This window comes from Rhamphochromis longiceps, linkage group LG17 (genome assembly GCF_057381845.1).
Source record: "Rhamphochromis longiceps isolate RC_006_pf linkage group LG17, R_longiceps_female_GT1.1, whole genome shotgun sequence".
Taxonomy (NCBI): domain Eukaryota; kingdom Metazoa; phylum Chordata; class Actinopteri; order Cichliformes; family Cichlidae; genus Rhamphochromis; species Rhamphochromis longiceps.
This window is the reverse complement of record NC_140573.1, coordinates 23920912-23939776: the sequence shown is the minus strand read 5'-3', so window position 1 is coordinate 23939776 and position 18865 is coordinate 23920912. Positions and strand designations below refer to the sequence as shown.

The 18865-nt window shown below is 40.2% G+C and overlaps 1 long non-coding RNA gene across 1 annotated transcript; it reads left to right on the top strand.

The window, feature by feature from the left end:
* The first annotated feature begins 13374 nt into the window (after positions 1 to 13374).
* On the top strand, positions 13375 to 15026 carry LOC146649731 (uncharacterized). Its single transcript, XR_014908292.1, has 3 exons — positions 13375 to 13725; positions 13821 to 13889; positions 14708 to 15026. It is a non-coding gene; the product is annotated as an uncharacterized LOC146649731 (long non-coding RNA).
* The last annotated feature ends 3839 nt before the right edge of the window (positions 15027 to 18865 follow it).

The window sequence follows — 18865 nt, the reverse complement described above, 5'->3', positions numbered from 1 at the left end:
GAAGCTTGTTTTTCCAAAACAAACAAGATGTCTGCTTGTAACTCAAAATTTCAGCTAACTATGTCAAAATTTTGAGTTAAAATTTCACTTGCAATAATAACTCAAAATTTAGACTTTTTCTTCTCCTTTTAAATGGAACTGTCTTAGTGACTACAGAATACAGTAAATACGTACAACTGTTGCTTGGCTGATGGCATTACAAGGATATAGCATAAAATACATGAGGGTTTTTCCACAGAAAACATTGACTCAGGTGAGCAACATAGGTATGTTGATGGCCCATCAAGCGTAAGATTTTCTTTTCTTTTTATTGATCAGTATTTCTAATACTTTGAGTAAAGGTTCCATTATTGCTAACCTGTCCTATCAGCAGGCTGGGGTGGTTCTCATCTATCTCTCCAGTAACCCTTTCAACCCAGGTACTAAGGTATTTTATTTCAGTGCAATTGCTCCCAAATCCGTCTCTAGCTATATACAATAAGCATGAAAGAAAGCTAAACAGTAACTCAGAGAATTATGTTATATAGATTTACCCAGTGGTAAGAATATTTCTGGTCTTTGTTGTTGCTGCATTTCCTTTTCTTTGTGGTTCTTGCCATCATTTTAACTGAGTTTAAGGACTGCAGAAGAGGATGACATGTTCACCTTGACTTGACCCAAGATGATAGCCTCTCCTGCTTTCTTCGACTTTGGTGGGGAATTTAAAGATTAAATCAAATCAAAATGTTAGATATATTGTATTAAAATGTGGAAGAGGGGCACAAGGGATAAAAATGCTGTCCAGTCCCACATAAAGCGGAACATCTGGTCACTCTACACAAACATAAGCACCGTGAAGCTTAAAACATAAATGTGCTTCATCTAAACTTCATTGTGGTTTAGTACAAAGCATAAGGTTAGAATATTTACTTTCCAATTACAGCTCAAATAAGCAAGAAAATCTTCCAGGCAGCTGAGTCTGTAGCATCAAAATTATGCTGTTTTCTTAATGGAAATCATACCCTGAGTTAATGGTAAATATACTTTGTGAACACTTCTTAAATATTGAACAGATACTCCCCTCCCAGTGACAGAGAAATGTTTATTCTTGCCAGTGGTATTTGTGGAATGTATATCATAAAGAGTAAAATGAAACTCATCTGTGTGATAATAGGAAGCAAGACACTTTAGAATAACTATTGTGCACCACGGCACTTATTCAGAGGCTCACGATCATCTGAAAAAGTGTTTTATTCAAATGATTGAGTTACTTGTTATATAATACATTTAATGGTGTTCAGAAAGTCCTGTCATGTAGATGATCATCCCCGAACAAAAGAAGATAAAGTAAAAAAGGTTTGTATTCATATATCGAAAGTGTAGCATTGACTCTTGTGTTCTTATATCAGGGGCCATATGCCTAACTTCCATGTTACGTGTGTAAAATAATATTAGGACACAGGTTTAATTACACTCCTTAACATATGGTTGTCCAGCAGTTGAATTTGATGACAGGAACGCATTTCAAAAAAATTGGTGACAGGCCCATGTTTAGCACAGTTAGCTTCCCTTTTTCTTTAGACAACAGTCCATCTGGGAACTAAGGAGACCACCTGCTGGACTTTTGGGAGAAAAATGTTGTCCCATTTTTGTCTGATAGAAGATTCTAGCTGCTCAACAGCCCTGGGTTTTCTTCTATATATATATATATATATATATATATATATATCCTTTTTCATGATGCACAAACTATTTTCAATCGGTAGAAGGTCTGGACTGCAGGAGGGCCAGTTCAGCACCTAAATTCATCTACCATGACGGGTTTAGCATTGCCTTCCTGAAATGTGACATCATCAAAGCATCATTTGGATGGGAACACATGTTTCTGCAAAACCCGTATGTACCTTTCGGCACTGATCAAGCCATCCCAGTGCCAGTGGCAGTATTTCTGGATGTTCACATATAGCTTCTTTGCATCAAAGAGCTTTAATCTGCATTTGTGGATGGAACTGTGTTCACAAAACGGTGACTCCTGGAAGTGTTCCTGAGCCCATGCAGTGATTTCCGTGACAGAATTATGTCTGTTTTTAATATAGAGCTGCCTTAGGGCCTGAACATCATGGACATTGAATTTGGATTTTTGCCCTTGTCTCTTGCACACACAGATTTCCCCCGATTCTCTGACTCTTCTGATGATATTATCTCCTGTAGATGATGAAATATTCAAAGTCTTTGCCCATTTACGCTGACGAACATTGTCCCATTGTTCCAAAATCACTCCAGAACTAGACAGGTTTTTTTTTGCAGATTTTCCTGAATCAAGTTATTGACCTTTTGCCAATTAGCTAATTAGCTGTGAAATGTTCCTCCAGCTGTTTCCTTTTACTACCTGGTACTTTCCAGACTTTTGTTGCCCCCATTCTGACATTTTTGAGATATGTTGCTGCCATCAAATTTAAAATGATCTGATACTTTTCATGAAATAGTAAAATATATCATTAAAAAAAATCAAAATGTTTTCTGTGTTATTGTAAATAAAATATGGGTTTAAGAGATTTGCAAATCCTTGCATTTTATATTTATTCGCATTTTGCACTACGTCCCAACCTGTTTGGAACTGGGGCTGTAAATCAGTCACATTTTCTCTCTCTCAGCCTTCCCAAAGCAACACAGCAATACATTCTTAGTGACAAGTGACACTTCGAAGGCATTAGCTGATTCTTTATATTTCACACAGGATAAGTATTTCATTTAGATTGAGGAGCGATTTATTGGATAAACCTATAGTGAAGTGTTTTGTAATTGTGGCACACACACAGCAGCGAGCAGTGCTTCAGTAGCGTCATCTTCTGCCTTTAGATGGCAGCAGCATGCTGCTCCATCGCACAGGCCGAGCCAAAGAGCAGCAGAATCTGATGGATGTTTGGACCAAAGCTAGGAGCGAAAAAACAAAAAGGGACAGTTAGAGCTCATTATTTCTTTGATTCTTTAGTCTTCCTCATGTCTTCATCCAAATCTTTGTTATTGGTAATAGGCTGTCTTTTCCAGTGAGATAGAAAAAGCCTTTAATAAGAAAAAAAATCCCCAAACTAGCACTGCTTTGCTCGTCTTGTTGTCTAAGTTTGATGTCTCTTCCATGTAATTGAACTTGATGAATGCTGGCGTTGTTTTCCTGCGAACATGCTTTGTCCTTTCAACCCCATCTGACATATCTGGGTTGGCCGGTTATTTTCAGAACACAGTTCTGTACCTGCCTGTCTGACGAATAGCTAAGGTTTGAATTGTCAGTTATATGAGAAACTTTTATTTTTTTATGAAAGATTTTGCATATTTTGACATGTCTGCACTGCCTAAATTAGATGACGATATTTTATCAGATAAACGACTTCCAGTGTTATCTTAGCATTTCCAGATTTGACCCTGAAGCAGGGTTAAAATGTTTTCCAAAATCTGGGTCAGATTTTGACAAGAAGATGCAGCTATCTGCTCTAAAAAGAGTGTATAAATACCAAATGCCTATGCTTGTTTCATATGTTTTCTCCATGTCAAACTGTTTAGTCAAAAAGCAATTCAGCATTTATTCTTTTTCTTTTTGGAGCAGACATGGCACTGATTTGTTTTTTTGTTAATTTGTTTTTTTAATGAAAAAGATGAAGATTGCAACATCTTAGGGTTTTATGGGTCAGCAAAAAAGCAATCTGAAAATGTCGCTGTGTGATCTGTGAAATTGCGGTTGCATTTTCACCTTAAGGAAGGGAAAAAAAGCATTTCTCAGAGAGATTAATTGCTATGAAAATCATCCGTAGTGTCAACTCCCCAGCACTAATTCATCTACCTTATCAGTTATAGTCTTTCCACTTTGTGCCCTATTGGTTGGCTAGATTTTGTTTCCCTGCCAGGAAGGTAAGTCTGGTAGAGTAATTTTAGCTCGGTCGCACATTAATGTTGTGACTGAGGAACAGAAAAAACTGCTGAATATTTCTGCTCGTCGCTTTTATGCGTTGCTCCGATTCAATACTTTTGTCTTTCTTGTTTTTCCTTGAATTTTTGTAACAAGTTGCATATTCGAATGAAGCTTGACAGTCACAGATCGGCGAGCGTAAGAGAACCAGTACGAGAGCTCGGTGCTGTGTGCTTGGAAAAGTTTAAATAACTCAGCTCTGGTCACTAGACTTATACCTTCCCAACAGAAAATGAAGAGAGAGAGCAGGAAATAAAGGGAGGGAGAAACACCTATGAACTTAATTACCCAATGAATAATTAATGTTTGATTGCAGTTTTCCCCCAGGCTGTCAACACAAGATAATTTATCATAAGATTATAATTTATCACTAATTGCTTTGGCAAGAGGTTTATGATTAGAATAATTTGCTTATTAAATGCACAAATTTTATTAAGCAGCAAACTTTTGTGTAAAGTACGTATCGCTTTAGCTGCGCCCACACCGTCAGGAAAAGTGCCATTAAATTGCGTTTAATCGAGTTACACATACGGGATTAAAAATAGTTGTTTACTCAATCATAATACAGTCCTGCTTTCCATAATTTAGTTAAACAAAACAGGTGATTATTCTAATACAGAGCGATGCATACGACCCAGGGAGCCATTTTTGCTCAGAGAGGTGCCTTGGTATCCTCAAAGCCAAGAAAAGCACAACAGCATCCTAAAGACTTAAGCTCCTCTGTGAATCCTGTTTACTCCTCTAAGCTGTAATGCCTATTTAGATGAGGAGAATTTGGATTGTTTGTCTCTGGCATAATGAATGTTTGTTGTCTGGCGTGGAAATCTTTGTGGAGTAGTCACAGTATCGTTGCTGTGGGCAGGACAGGTGGAAGGCTTGTGCTCGGTGGCTGTCTACAGGACACACCGGTGCTCAGTGTTTGACTTTGCTTTTATCCTTGACAATGCAGTGAACTTTAGTAAATCATCCTTCATTAATTTTTAGAAATGCATTCTTCTGTTTTTTTTGCTTTTTCTTACATGTTTATATCGGTAATACACATTTTAAATTATAAAATGCAAAAAGATTTAATTTTTAAAATTTTAATATTTTAACAGTGTCTCAGTTTGGCTGCGTGTCTCTTTGGTCATCACCTAAAGTTCATGACTATGCAGCATTATAAAAAAAAGTATTTGCCTCCTTCCTGATGTCCTATTTTTTCTATATTTGTCATATTTTCATGATTCAGATCATCAACAAATCTGTAATATTAGACAATGATGACAAGATTACATGCAAAATGTGGTTTTTAAATGTTGATCACATTTGTTGAAGGAAAAACATTGTCCAAAAAAAATAGTTACCACCTTAAGTCTATTAACTGCTTATTGCACTCTTGGCAGCAGGAACTACAATCAGACATTTGCAGTAACTGGTAATGAGTCTTTCACATTGCTGCAGAGGAAGTTTGGCCCACTCTTACTTGTTGAATTGTCTTAATTTAGCCATAGTGGACGATTTTTGTTTAAGGTCATTCCTAAGCATCTCAGTCTGTTTTGAGTCCAGAAGTTGGGTAGGGCACTCCAAAACCACTTTCTTGGTGTGTTGGTGTGTTTTGGATTATTGTCCTGCTGCTTGAGCTTCAGTTTAGACAGTCAGACATTCTCCTTCAGGATTTTCTGGTAGAGAATTCATGGTTCCATCAATTACCGCGAGTTGTCCTGAAGCATCAGTACAGCCCCAGACCATCACACTACCACCACTATGTTTGACTGTTGCTGTGATGTTCTTTTGTGTTAGTTTGATGCCAGATGTAACAGAACTCAGACCTTTTAAAAAGGTCTCTTTTCATCTCGTCAGTCCACAGAACATTTTCCCTAAAGTCTTGGTGATCGTCAAGATATATTTTGGCAAATTTGAGAAAAGCCTTTGTGTTCTTCTTGGGAACTCTCCCATTGAAGCCGTTTTTGCTCAGTCTCTTTCTTTATGTTGAATCATGAACTTTGACCTTAACTGGATTCTTTCGTGATCTCCTAGATGAGTCATTGTTGTGTTCTTGGAGTAGTTTTTGTAGGCCAGCGATTCCTAGAAAGTAGAAAGTTTTCTCCATTTGTGGATAATGGCGCTCACTTGCTTTTTGTAACACCTGTCACAAATATGAAAAAACTAAGAAATCAGGAAGGGACAAATACTTTTTCACAGCACTGTAGGTGAGGGTAAGAACATACAGTATATCCACTGGTTACCTGAGAAGTTTCCCCCCTGGTGTTGTTGCCACAGCAGTCTGCATATTCATCTCATGCGACACATTTCCACCTTGGGTTTAGTCTCTGTCCCCCAACCCAGCAGTACCAATCCACCTTTTTCAAGCAATGAACCAAGGCGTGTTGATTCCCATTCAGGTTGTAAACCTTCAAGTGCCTTCATTATCACCAGCATCATCATCGCAAAGTTTTAAAGTTCCCCTAATGGAGACCTTCTTCACTTTGGCTATGCTTTTATAACCAGTCCAAACAGAATTGTGGTCCAAACTAATTAAGGAAAATAAATGAAGTTATCATTAGGGAAAACAGGTGAGTCATGGTTCCTATGCCAACAAGATGCTGAATTCATCATGATGAGATATTCCGAAGGGCAAAAGCATTGCGCCTCACATTTTTGAAGCACAAGCCCACACTGGCAAAATAATGTAATGTGAGCTGGCAAGAGAAAAGGGGAAAAAAAGTTGACGCAGGCAAACCATAATAGAACAAAAAAAATCCCCAAATTATAGGCTTAAAAATACCACAAATTGAATAAAACCCACTGAAACAGTTTCAATAAAAATTGTATGTTTTGTGTCAATGATCTTATCTGTGGCTGCCATTTAAATTCATAAACCATAACCATCCAAAAAAGAGAAAAAAAAGTAAAAGTTGTGTAACCTGATGCAAGAGCCACGGAAGCTGGGGGCCTCAGAAAAAGACAAAATAATTGGTTAACTGGTTCATGGTTAGAGAAGACAAATTATTCTTCTAAGCAACAGCCAGCTGTTATACATAGTGAAAGATCTGTTGTGTAAAGGCTGCATTTACTGTGAGCCAAGGAATATGAGGCCAAGAAGCACCCCAATGTGATATAATTGCTCCCAGACTGGCTGGAAGCGAGCGCCCAGGGGTCCAAATCCAAAGACTCTTGGCCTGTATGAACTCAGTTACAGGTGCCTTTTGTGATCTAATGAGCTAAATATGCAGACAAGCTTTTAAAACAGATTGTATTTTGTACCCGCACCAGGAAGACAGCGTACTTTTTCGGTTGCTTTCATTTCATTTTTGGCAGTTGCTAGTTTCTATCACGCTGAGTGCATGGGTACACATCTGCAGTTGACAGAACTGACTGTATATTTTCTCTCTTATTCTATTCACCCTGAAATCGAAAGAGCCTCACATCTTTTCTGATAAAATGATATTTATATAAGATAACACTGCAGGATATGTTTCTGATGTGTTCTCTACATTTACTTGATATCCTAATAGAGCACAGCTTGGATAACATATTTCTGATGTTTTTTTAAAATAGTAGAGTTTGAGTTAGAATATAGTCTTTGAGCTTATTGCTCTCTGCACACGTGGCTGAGGGGCCAAAACAGCGGATATCAGAAGGAGAGATAGATTCCAGTTCCTATATTTCTAATGTCAAATTGGGAGAGATTATTGTGTATGTGATTTCAAGCTAATCTGTTCCATTTGTGGCCCAATATGGTTTATTTTGATAATCAAGACCAGTCGGGTGTGTTGGGCATTAAATGAATGTTTGAGATTTTTAAAAAAATTCTTGCAATTCATGATTTTATGTGTCAAATTGCAGTAATAAACAGTCTCCTGCTTGTACAAAGGCAGTAATTGTTAAAGAGTGAAATTCCTGTATGTTTACGCTACACAAGCACAATGAAGCATTGGGTGTTGATAATTTCCTCCTCTGCTAATATTTTATTTGCCAAGTACTTTGTGACACATAACAGTGAGTATCTTATCTTGTGGATTAACTCCAATTCCACCGTCTTGGACTGCAGCTGGCAAAAGTAGACCTTGTTTTCCTTAGATGCCTCTATGAGCTCTGTACAGTGACATAAACCAGTTCTCCACCTGCTGTAGGTTCTGGTTAGAGTGACCCCCCAGCTCAGAACAGATCTCAAGAGCAGAAGAAGAACTACTGTTGCCAGATCTTCTCTGTAGAAGAAGCTGAATCATAGCATAACAGCAACATGGCAAGTGAGGCAGCTGGTAGCAAAACCATGAGATGGGAAGGGCCAGGGCTAGCTGCTTAATCCCTGGACTTTCAAAATAAGAGCGCGTGGATTATGAAACTAAATGATTTGCAGATGGTGAAATTCAGAACATGTAATTTTGCTTATAAAACATATACTTGGGTTGGTTGTCCTAATATATAAGTTGCTACCCAAGTAAAGTTAATGTGTAGGGAGATGCTGAGCAATACACATGATTGGTTTTGATGAGTATTTGTAAGAATTTTTCTAAACATAATTAATCTTGACACTCACATGCCGTGTTTGGCATTTAGAGGGAAACGAGGAGTTGTGTGGGCTGCTAGAAGCAATGTGTGTCCCCGTCCTGCTGTCCAATCAATGTGAGAGGACAGGAAAGGAAGGGCTGAGGGCCAGCACAACAATTTGTAACACCCTCACTTCACAGTGTGCACACGTCACTAAACGTTACTCTCAACGTACACGTACTTGCACACACAAATGTGCAGGTTTTGTCTCACCGGCTGGGAAATGGATAATGCGTGTGTTATCAGTGCAGCTGTAAGGTGCTCTTATCAGCCTCCTGAGGAAGTTGGACAGATATCACTTCTGGTGGCAAAGACATGGACTACATACGGCACAGATAGCAGTCATTTAGACACACAAAAAGAACACAAGCGCACACACCCACACACAGTTGGAGACACCCTGTATTAAAGGGTTTGGCAGCCGTGTTGAAACCGTCAGACAGCCAATCAGGGGATCGATGGCAGCCGTGACTCGCCCAATGACCCACACTGTTATCTCCACAGGCCAAACCTCCCCTCCCTTCAGCCTCTCTGTGCACTTTGCTGTAGCTTTTCTTGCCTTTCCCTGCCTCCTCTCTAACATTTCTTTGCTTCATCAATTGGTAAAAAACGTTCTTTATTTCTTTCTCTTCTTCTTGCATTCTTTCTTTCTTTCGCTCTGCATGCTGTGAGTTTGGTCATGGAGCGTGTGATGAGTGGACTTAGAGGCTGAGAGCTGTTTTTTTCAAACTATTTGTCATATTTCGATTTTCGTTTATGACTTACTGGTTATATTTTTTAACTGTAATTTTCTTCTTTTTGTTAGTGTTTTTGGTTATGACTCCTCTGCAGGGATGGTGTCCTCTCACCTCTGTGGAGAAGGTGCTGTTAGCAGTTGGAGTCAAAGCGGGGCATGGAAATATTCCTGTATGATTAAAGGAGTTGTTTTTGTAAAGTAACCTGAGGTGATTATTCTACTAACTGAAAGTGGGATTTCAATAAATGATGAGTTTAAGTTTTCCCCTTGGCTGTACTGTCCACCCGAATTACATTGTCCGGAGTTCTGCCCTTTGTATCTAACAAAGCGCTGGCACAGGTGCTTAAATGATTCTGAAGAATGGCCACCGGATTCAAAACTGTGAGTTTAGGGTGAGGGACTTGAGACTTAAGTTTATGTACCTGGACTCACCAACCCAGTCATTAGAGAGGAGGGATATTACATGGTCTTTGCAAATTCCGGTGTGATGAAATACTTTGAGTGTGTAGATGTGAGGCACAAGAGGATCACTGGCTGGGACCGCTGTCCCTACACAGTGGAGTTGATGGTTTCAGTCAGCTTTCCAGGTGAGGGCAACAGTGAAAGTCCTGAGGATGTTGGAGATAATGTTAATTGATGAGTGTGTTGTGGAGAGAGTGAAGGCTAGGAGTGCTGTCAGAGGCTCTGCAGCTGCCAATGTTGACACAGACGGCGTGTCAGCTTGTGGTTGCAGCTCTGAGTTGGAAGTTTTTCCACAGCCCAGTTGCAGTTCAGACACAAAGACTGGACATGGTTTGGTAGCTAGAATAGGATCTCAAATAATTCAGGAATATTCAAAAGATAATTGGCGAGCTTCAGTTTGGACATTGGCGAGACGTGTCAAGAAGCTGAACAGGTTGGTTGCCAAGGTGAAAGTGTGGCAGATATGGAGTGTGACTATGAATCAGATTCAGATTGTTTATATGTTGCTGAAAGTATTTCCCAAAATTGTATTCGACAGATGAAATTAACTTTTTTTTGGACGATCATTATGGGAGATCAGTTTTTGTAACAGACTATTTTCCTGATGTTAAGAAGTTTATAAAGTCTGTAAAAACAATACAAAATTGGGATTTTGCCCTTTTAAAGAACTGGAGACCATTGACTCTTTTATGTACCAATTATAAAATTCTTTCAAAGGTGTTACCTAGCAGATTTAAAAATTTTATTGACCTTTTAGTTCAAGTCGACCAGTCGTATTGTCTCCCAGACAGATCTATGTTAGATAATGCATTTGTTGTGAAAGATGTATTCGATGTATGCAAGACATATCACCTAAATGTGGGGATCGTCTCTATTGATCAAAAGAAGGAATTTGATCGTGTAGATCATAGGTGTCAAACTCTGGCCTGCGGGCCAACTTTGGCCTGCAGCCTAATTACATTTGGCCCGCGAAGCCATACCAAATTACTATTAGAGCTGGGCTACTGGTATTATACAGCTAATATATATATCGTTTAGTATTAAGCTTTGCTTGTTCCATATTCAGTTTTTCAGCAAAACTTGTTTGAGTCCATAAGAAAAGATTCATTCTTATATCTGGAGGAAGATTTTTTTTTTCAATAAATACTAATGTTAGCCCGCGACTTTGTTCCAATTTTGAATTTTGGCCCACTGCGTATTTGTGTTTGACACCCCTGGTGTAGATCATACTTTCTGTTTTCAACTTTCAAAGCATTTGGTGTGCGAAATGTTTTTCTTTCTTGGGTAAGATTACTCTACACTAATGCTAGTTGTGTTGTGAAGGTTGGGGGTGGGTTGAGCAGCCTTGTATAGTCAATAGAGGTATTAGCCAGGGATGTCCTATCTCGGGTTAGTTATATAGCTAAGCAATTGATCCTCTTTTATTTAGATTGAGAGCTAGAGTAAAGTGTTTTACTTTACCGGTTTTGGGTCAGCCCTTGCGTAGTTGTTTCATTTAATGCTGACGATATTAAAGTTTTTATTAGCAATCGACATGATGTGCATGAACTGAGGGAGAGCTTATCTTCCTATGAAAAGGCTTCTTCAGCTAAAGTTAACCAGGACAAACGTGAGGCTTTATTGGTGGGTAAATGGTATATAGTTGGCATTCCAACCCTGCCAGGAAATTTATGCTGGGGAAGGAATTGTATTAAAACATCGGGAGTATTTATAGGTAATTAACATTCTCAAAAACAGAACTGGAAGGGAGTACAGGAAAACTTTGACTCCAAGTTGTCTAAATGGAAATGGCTGCTACCCCAGCTGTCCTACATGGAGAGAGCTCTAATTGGCAACAATCTGGTCGCCTCATCCCTGTGGCACAGGCTTTTCAAGATGGCTCCACCTGCTGGGCTCATTAAAGATGGTCAGTGTCTTATTGTGAATTTCTTCTGGTCTGGGCAACACTAGCTAAATAAATCTGCCCTCTTTATTCCTGTGTCAGAGGAGGGGAAAGGACTTATCTGACCATTCTATCACTCAGTGTTGAATGCTTGAAAAACATTGAATATTTTCCATAATTCTGACGCTAGGATGTGCAACGTTACCACTTCAAGTCCATTAGAGTCTTAACCCTTTAGAGCCGGTCAGAGCGGGCACGCTCTGTTTTGCGTAACTATTTTTAAATCCTGGTAGCTCTCCAACCACGTAAGCTAGCGCAATAATTTTTTTTGCATATGAAACCGGAGAAGTTGTACTTACATCTTATGCCATCAGCTTGTCCTAGGTCACAGTTTCCTTCCACATAAAGCTTTGCAAAAACTGCATAAAAAGCGCTTGCAGCAACAAAAACATAATATTCCAGAAACACGCTTTGCCGATCCGATCAGCTGTTCATAACACTTCCTACGTTGGAATAGACGTCAGCACAAACTTTTGCATGTCCGCCATTACCTGAAACCGGAAGTGACGTCATTTTTGCGGAAATGTAGTTTTTTTTTACCATCAGGGCCACAGGGCCTCTACTGGTGTTTTTAAAAGTTATCTTTGACTTTATGACTTTCTGTGTCGTTTCTGGGATGCTTAGGACTCATATTGCACTGCTGGAAATAGTTTATTTTGATGCATATGCTGCGTTTTTGTAAATTTGCAGTATAATATTTATTTTCGTTTTTCCTGCAGTGTATAAAAATTGGTGTATTTCAAAAATAAAACTATGAAGACACTCAAAATAAATTTCCTGTGGTAGGAAACTATTTTGTGCAACTTTTTTGTATTTATAGTTTTGAGGGATAAGCCTCTTAAATTTCTCTAACTAGAAATATATGTTAAAAAAGCAAAAACGATTTTCAATTTTTTTGTAGTTTATTGCACTATTTTGCAATTTATGTAATTACTATGCACTTAATGAATACATATTATTAAAATCTGGGCTATAATTGTTGTATTGATGTATAGCAACTTGAAATGCTCCCAAAAATGGCTCCACACCATGTAAAAATATAATATAAGCTCTGGCGGACTTGGTTCTATGGTAGGTCTTAAAGGGTTAAAAAGGATTCTGGAAGAGGTCAGGCAGTCCCTACCCGTGCCACTGAGAGTATTTGCTGAAAACCATGCTCTAGCTGACCAGTGGAATGATGAATATGAGTATGTATTTCCAGTAAATTCAGTCACCCCAGCTTCTGATAGTTGGCATGAATGAGAGTTGACCACTTCTTTCTCTGAGAAACCCTGTGTTAGGTGTTCTCAGTTCATATGGGAAGAAGCACCAAAGTTGTGTCAAGGTGCTACACTCTGGCTGGTGTCAGAGTTTAGTTGGACACAGGTTTTTGGTACAGACCTTACCCCTGAAGGTAGATAAAGGGTCCTGTATTAGCTATCTGTTGTAAAAATGGTTGGTGACCTCCAGCAGAGGATTATAAAATGGATCGATAGCTACAAACAGACACAGAGTTCACTTTGACCTAAGTGCTAGAGAGGGATGTCCTTTTTGTGAACATCAAGATTCATTAGAACATTTGTTTGAGTCTTGTTCAAAGTTAAAAAGCCTGTTTAGGTTTTTGCAGGTTTTTGGTCTCAAGTACAGCGCTATAAAAAGTAAGACTGTTATCCTAATTAATTTTCTTCTTGGTGTGGCAAAGTTAGGAATTTGGAAAATAAGGAGAAACAAAATGTTTGGCAAGGGTTGGACCAATGTGGTGCTAAATTTTAAGGGCTTGTGTAACCCAGTTCCTAAAATCATCTCAAACAGAAAGAGAAGAAAAATTAAAACATTTAATGTTCATTGTTCTGTTCTTACTGTCCCGGTTAATGAAAGTGAAATGAGATCAAAATAATTATTTAAACATAGAAGGGATGCAGATTATATATGATATGCTCTGGTCAAACAAGGGTTAAGTTTCTCAGAGGGTTGATGAGCTCTGATGAGAGCCTATTGTTTTACTCCACTCCTCACATGTCAGCCAATCGGTGAAGCTCTAGGCAGCTCTTGTCCCTCCTTAGTACCAGCTCCCATGTTTTCAGTCTCTTGCTTCTACAGCCGAACAGAGCAGACGGACTAAAACTTTTGTTATCGGTAAGCTGGAGAAATTAACCTCTAACGAGTTAAAAAAAATACCATCTAAACTGATATTTTTCACAAATTATGTATTTGCACTTTTTGTTGTCAAGGGCAGAGCGAAACCGGAGGGTTTACTGAGCTGTGGCTCCACGTAAATGCTGAGCATCCACTCGACGGCGGTAAGCTAAATGTGGCTAATCAGACACGTGATGTGCGGAGTGTGGGTACAGTTGTTCGATGTCTCTGAAACGCACTGTTGTTATGCTAGTTAGAGCATTAACTAAGTCATTAACATGTGAAAAGCTGTAAATGGTTAAAGCAGCTAAAAATAACTTTATGAGAGATAATTGTAAGCAGACTTTATCCTGCTTCCTGTTTAAATTTTGATGTCAATCGGTTGTTTTACAATACTCAGTATTGAACACTTGGAGGTAATTTTTAGTGTATTTCCACTTGTACTGGTAGGCCTATGGTACAAGCGGTACAAGCGGGATTAAGCACGTCTATTTTAATACTCCTATTTGTGGACTGAGTCCTTGTGTTTACGTGTTATTGAAATTGATTATTTGCACTTTGTTCAATTTCTGATAAGCATTTGCATATTATTCCATTTCTTAAAAGGGGTAATATACTTATTTATTTGTGATTAGATATATATGTACAGTGAGTTATTTTGATGGATGTAATTAATGTTTACAATGAAAGTGAATTATATGGTGACTATAATTCCTGCATGTTTGCAACCTTGTAGATAATCTTTAATGTTACTGCAGGTTACAAATAAGTATTGAACCTTGATACTGTGAAATTTTGGATATTGATACTTTAACCTTTGAAACTTGATATTTTAATGTTGTACAACGTGACTGAGCTGATGATGATTGAATTGATGATAGCTGATCTGAATAGTAGTTACTGCACTGTGACACTACTTTAGTTTAATTTGTGAGAGTTATCCTTAAAGGGCACGTGACATATATTTGGCCATTGTTTATAGGTCAGGTTTTTATATGGGACGAATCCAAAGACCAGGTCAGCGATTCCAGAACCCAGAGTGTTCCAGTGTTCACTGGATGGCGAGCCAACCCAAGATCCTAGGAGGCGATATACATATACACGCACGATCATTTGCACATTGATGGACTACAATCCTCTACTGTACAAGTAGTACGGTAGGACAGACAATCACACACACACTCCTTGTCAGACGAATTCTATGGGCCCCACCGGTACCATTTGGACTTAAAAAAGACTAATTCTTTTACTTGTGCACAATTTTATTTAATTCTATTTTTTTTTTGCTACTTTGGGGGAAATTTTTATACTTGACATTCTATTAAAACCTGTTGTAATACTGTGTTGTTTACAAATTTCTTTTACAAGGCTTAACATCACTAAAGTACTTTTAAAGCCACATAACTGTGTTTGTCTGGTTTCTCTGCCATTCGTGTACCAGAGCTCTAAGAGTCGTTCTCAGTCTTCTGACACTAGCCCAAATTGCTTATTACTTTGGTAATTATCCATTGGTACTTTATGTAACTCCACGTAAGTGCTACAAAAGTGGCGAGCCAGCCAGGAGCTCTTTGGTGCATGAATATCAGCAGTGAAACCTCCTTAAAGTGTGTATTGTCATTGAAACATCTTTTGCTATTGCCACAAGATGGATTTTGTATTGAGCTCAGGTATCAAAGTCCCCAATGCAGTAATTGTTAGTGGTACACTCAATTCATCGGATGATGAAGGGGTTCTTGACTTTTTGAAGCAGTATGGTACCTTTAGAGCCGTCCCAGTTGTAGATCCAAACTCAGAATTTTTCAAAAACCTGATCGTCGAGTACCGAAGTGGTAACGCCATTGATGCCTTAACTGATCTTTTGCCATACACATATGAAGTTGAAGGGAAGCCCGGTGTAAAATACCATGTAAGAGCTCTCTCCAGCGTTTACACTGCCAAGGTGGGTGGCAGTGCTACTAAGTCCTACTTAGATGAAATAAAGCAGGTGGCAAAACTGAGTGGCAAAAGTTTTGAAGAGGTACTGAAGTCGATGATGACAGAGATCAGTGAAATCATTGGGAGTTCAGAGACCGATGATGAATGTATGCTCTCCTCCATGCAAGTTGATGATCCAGACAGGGAGAACCAGCTTCACCCCTCTCTTGAAACTTCTGAGATTGCACGCCAGCAGTTTTCTGAAGATCCACCCCAGGTAGGATTGATTCAAGGTGGTGCGGAGCCACACCTACCTGTTGATTTCAAAAAGAGCCCATTTAGTGCGGCAAACAGTTTCAACCCACCTGAAATTCAGAAAGTCATTGTGGAACACATCGTGAAGAAAGATGACTTGATTGCACATTCATATTCTCCAATGAGACTCCGGTCATTCTCTGGCAGGATCCCCAGACCCAGCGGTGAGACAGATTATGACACATGGCGTTCACATGTCGAACTTCTCAGGAAAGACCCTGCCATGTCTGAACTTCAAAAATCTAGAAAGATCTTTGAGAGCTTGTTGTCCCCTGCAGCTGACATTGTCAACAGACTGAGCCCAGAAGCTACACCTGAGACTTACCTTCAGTTGTTGGATGCAGCTTTTGGAACAGTGGAAGATGGAGAGGAGCTTTTCGCCCGATTCATGAACACTCTTCAGGATCCTGGTGAAAAGGCCTCTGCGTACCTCTGCCGTCTTCAGGGCGCATTGAACCTTAATATGAAGAGGGGAGGAGTCTCTGCTGGGGATGCCGATAAACACATTCTCAAGCAGTTTTGTCGTGGATGTTGGGACCACACCTTGCTCTCAGATCTTAATCTTGAAAACAAGAAAAGCCAACCCCCAACATTCTCAGAACTTCTATTAATGCTCCGGACAGAAGAAGATAGACTGGCAGCTAAAGCTACACGGATGAAGAAACACCTTGGCTCAACCCGGCAGTGGGTTGTGGCGCACTGTCAAAAGACTTGCACCTGTAGTGAGCTACAGGCAGTGACTCAATCTGATTCTGACCCGTTGACAGATCTGAGGAAGCAAGTTGCATCCCTACAGAGTCAGCTTACTAATTTGATGGCAAAGAAACAGAAGAAAAGCTCGAAGCCTAAGGACAAGGCCGAGTGTGATTTACGTGAGATGGCTATGGCAACACCTAGCATCAAGGTCACAAGTGCGAAGCCTGCCAACTTGCGGCAGAGCACCCAGCCAAAACCATGGTACTGCTTCAAGTGTGGTCAGGATGGCCACATCTCAGCAAGTTGCAGTAATGACCCAGACCCCACTCTTGTCGCTGATAAGAGGAAGCAATTGAGAGAGAAGCGTCGCATTTGGGAGATGCAAAACACTCCGTCTGCTGACCAGGATTTTTAGACGCAGTCTCAGTTGTGGGGCAAACTGGGACTGAAGCAGGTCAACATCGTCCCGCTAAATCTGGAAGTCAAGCTAAACCAAGAGCACAGGCCACTTTGAGGCAATCCCATGTTGGAGAACAACCTTTCAGACTACCTAAGAGGCTCATAGGCACAAAGAGTACAGGTCAAGTCACGATCAAAGGTAAGGTGTGCAGTTGTCTCCTTGACACAGGTTCTCAAGTGACCACTGTCACCAAGTCCTACTATGACCAGTATTTGTCTGAGCAACAGATAGAGCCACTACATGACCTTCAGGTTGGTCAGAAGGTTCCTTTGTGAGTGCGCATGCGCCATTAGCGTGCTGCCTGCTGTAACCCCTAATTTCCCTCGGGATGAATAAAGTATTCTGATTCTGATTCTGATTCTGGAGGTTGAAGGGGCCAATGGGCAGCTTGTACCTTACCTGGGTTATGTTGAGATTGGAATCACCTTTCCTAAAGACTTTCTTGGTGCTGAACTAGAAGTCAAAACGCTAGCTCTAGTAGTCCCAGACACCGGGACATTAACGAAGTCTTGTGTATTGATAGGAACAAACACTCTTGATGTAGTGTATGAAATGTACAGAGAGGCAAACCCAGAGGGCTACCATCCCATTCCTCGTGGGTACAGAACCGTACTCAAAGTACTGGAGTTGCGGCAAAAGCAAGGTTCAGATGAAAACGTTGGATTAGTGAGGATGCGTGGCAAGGATGAAGTGAACGTCCCAGCTGGGAAAACAGTCGTTCTGGAGGGGACAGTATCAATCAAGGAATTTTACACTGAGAGATCTGCCCTGTTGGAATATCCTTCAGTATCTTCCCTGCCTGGGGGGCTTTTGGTGCAAACCTGTCTCCTTGACTTGCCAAATAACCAGTTGTGCAAGCTACCTGTAGTAGTTTCCAATGAGTCAGAGCATGACATTACCATCCCAGCAAAGAGTGTGATTGCAGAACTCAGTGCAATACAGACTGTCCTATCTCACAAACAAATTGTGAGTGAGCCATCAGAGTGTGAACCATCCAGGACCTCTAGTGTGACATTTGACTTTGCCGACTCTCCCATCCCTTCTGACTGGAAAGACCGCATTACTCAAAAGCTGAGCAGTATGCCAGAGGTCTTCGCCCAGACTGATCTGGATTTTGGAAGGACGGACAAGGTCAAACACCACATTAAGCTATCAGATGAGACACCATTCAAACACAGAGCCCGACCGATTCACCCGCACGACATAGAGGCTGTTCGAAAGCATTTGCAAGAGCTTCTCGCAACTGGAGTAATCCGCGAGAGCGAGTCCCCATTCTCTTCGCCAATTGTTGTGGTCAGGAAGAAGAACGGTCAGGTACGTCTGTGTGTTGACTACCGTAAGTTAAACTTACAAACAGTGAAAGATGCATACGCCCTCCCAAGACTGGATGACACCTTCACCGCACTCTCAGGTTCCAAGTGGTTCAGTACACTCGATCTTAAGTCCGGCTATTATCAGATCGAAGTTGCAGAGAGTGACAAGCCCAAGACTGCCTTTGTCTGTCCACTAGGTTTCTGGGAGTTCAACCGTATGCCACAGGGAGTGACAAACGCGCCAAGTACTTTTCAGAGGCTTATGGAGAGATGCATGGGAGACATAAATCTGAAGGAAGTTGTTGTTTTCCTGGATGATCTCATAGTTTTCTCGAAAACCCTTGAGGAGCATGAAGCCAGACTCATGAAAGTCCTGGAACGCTTAAAGGAGTATGGCTTAAAGCTGTCCCCCGAGAAGTGCAAGTTCTTCCAGTCCTCAGTT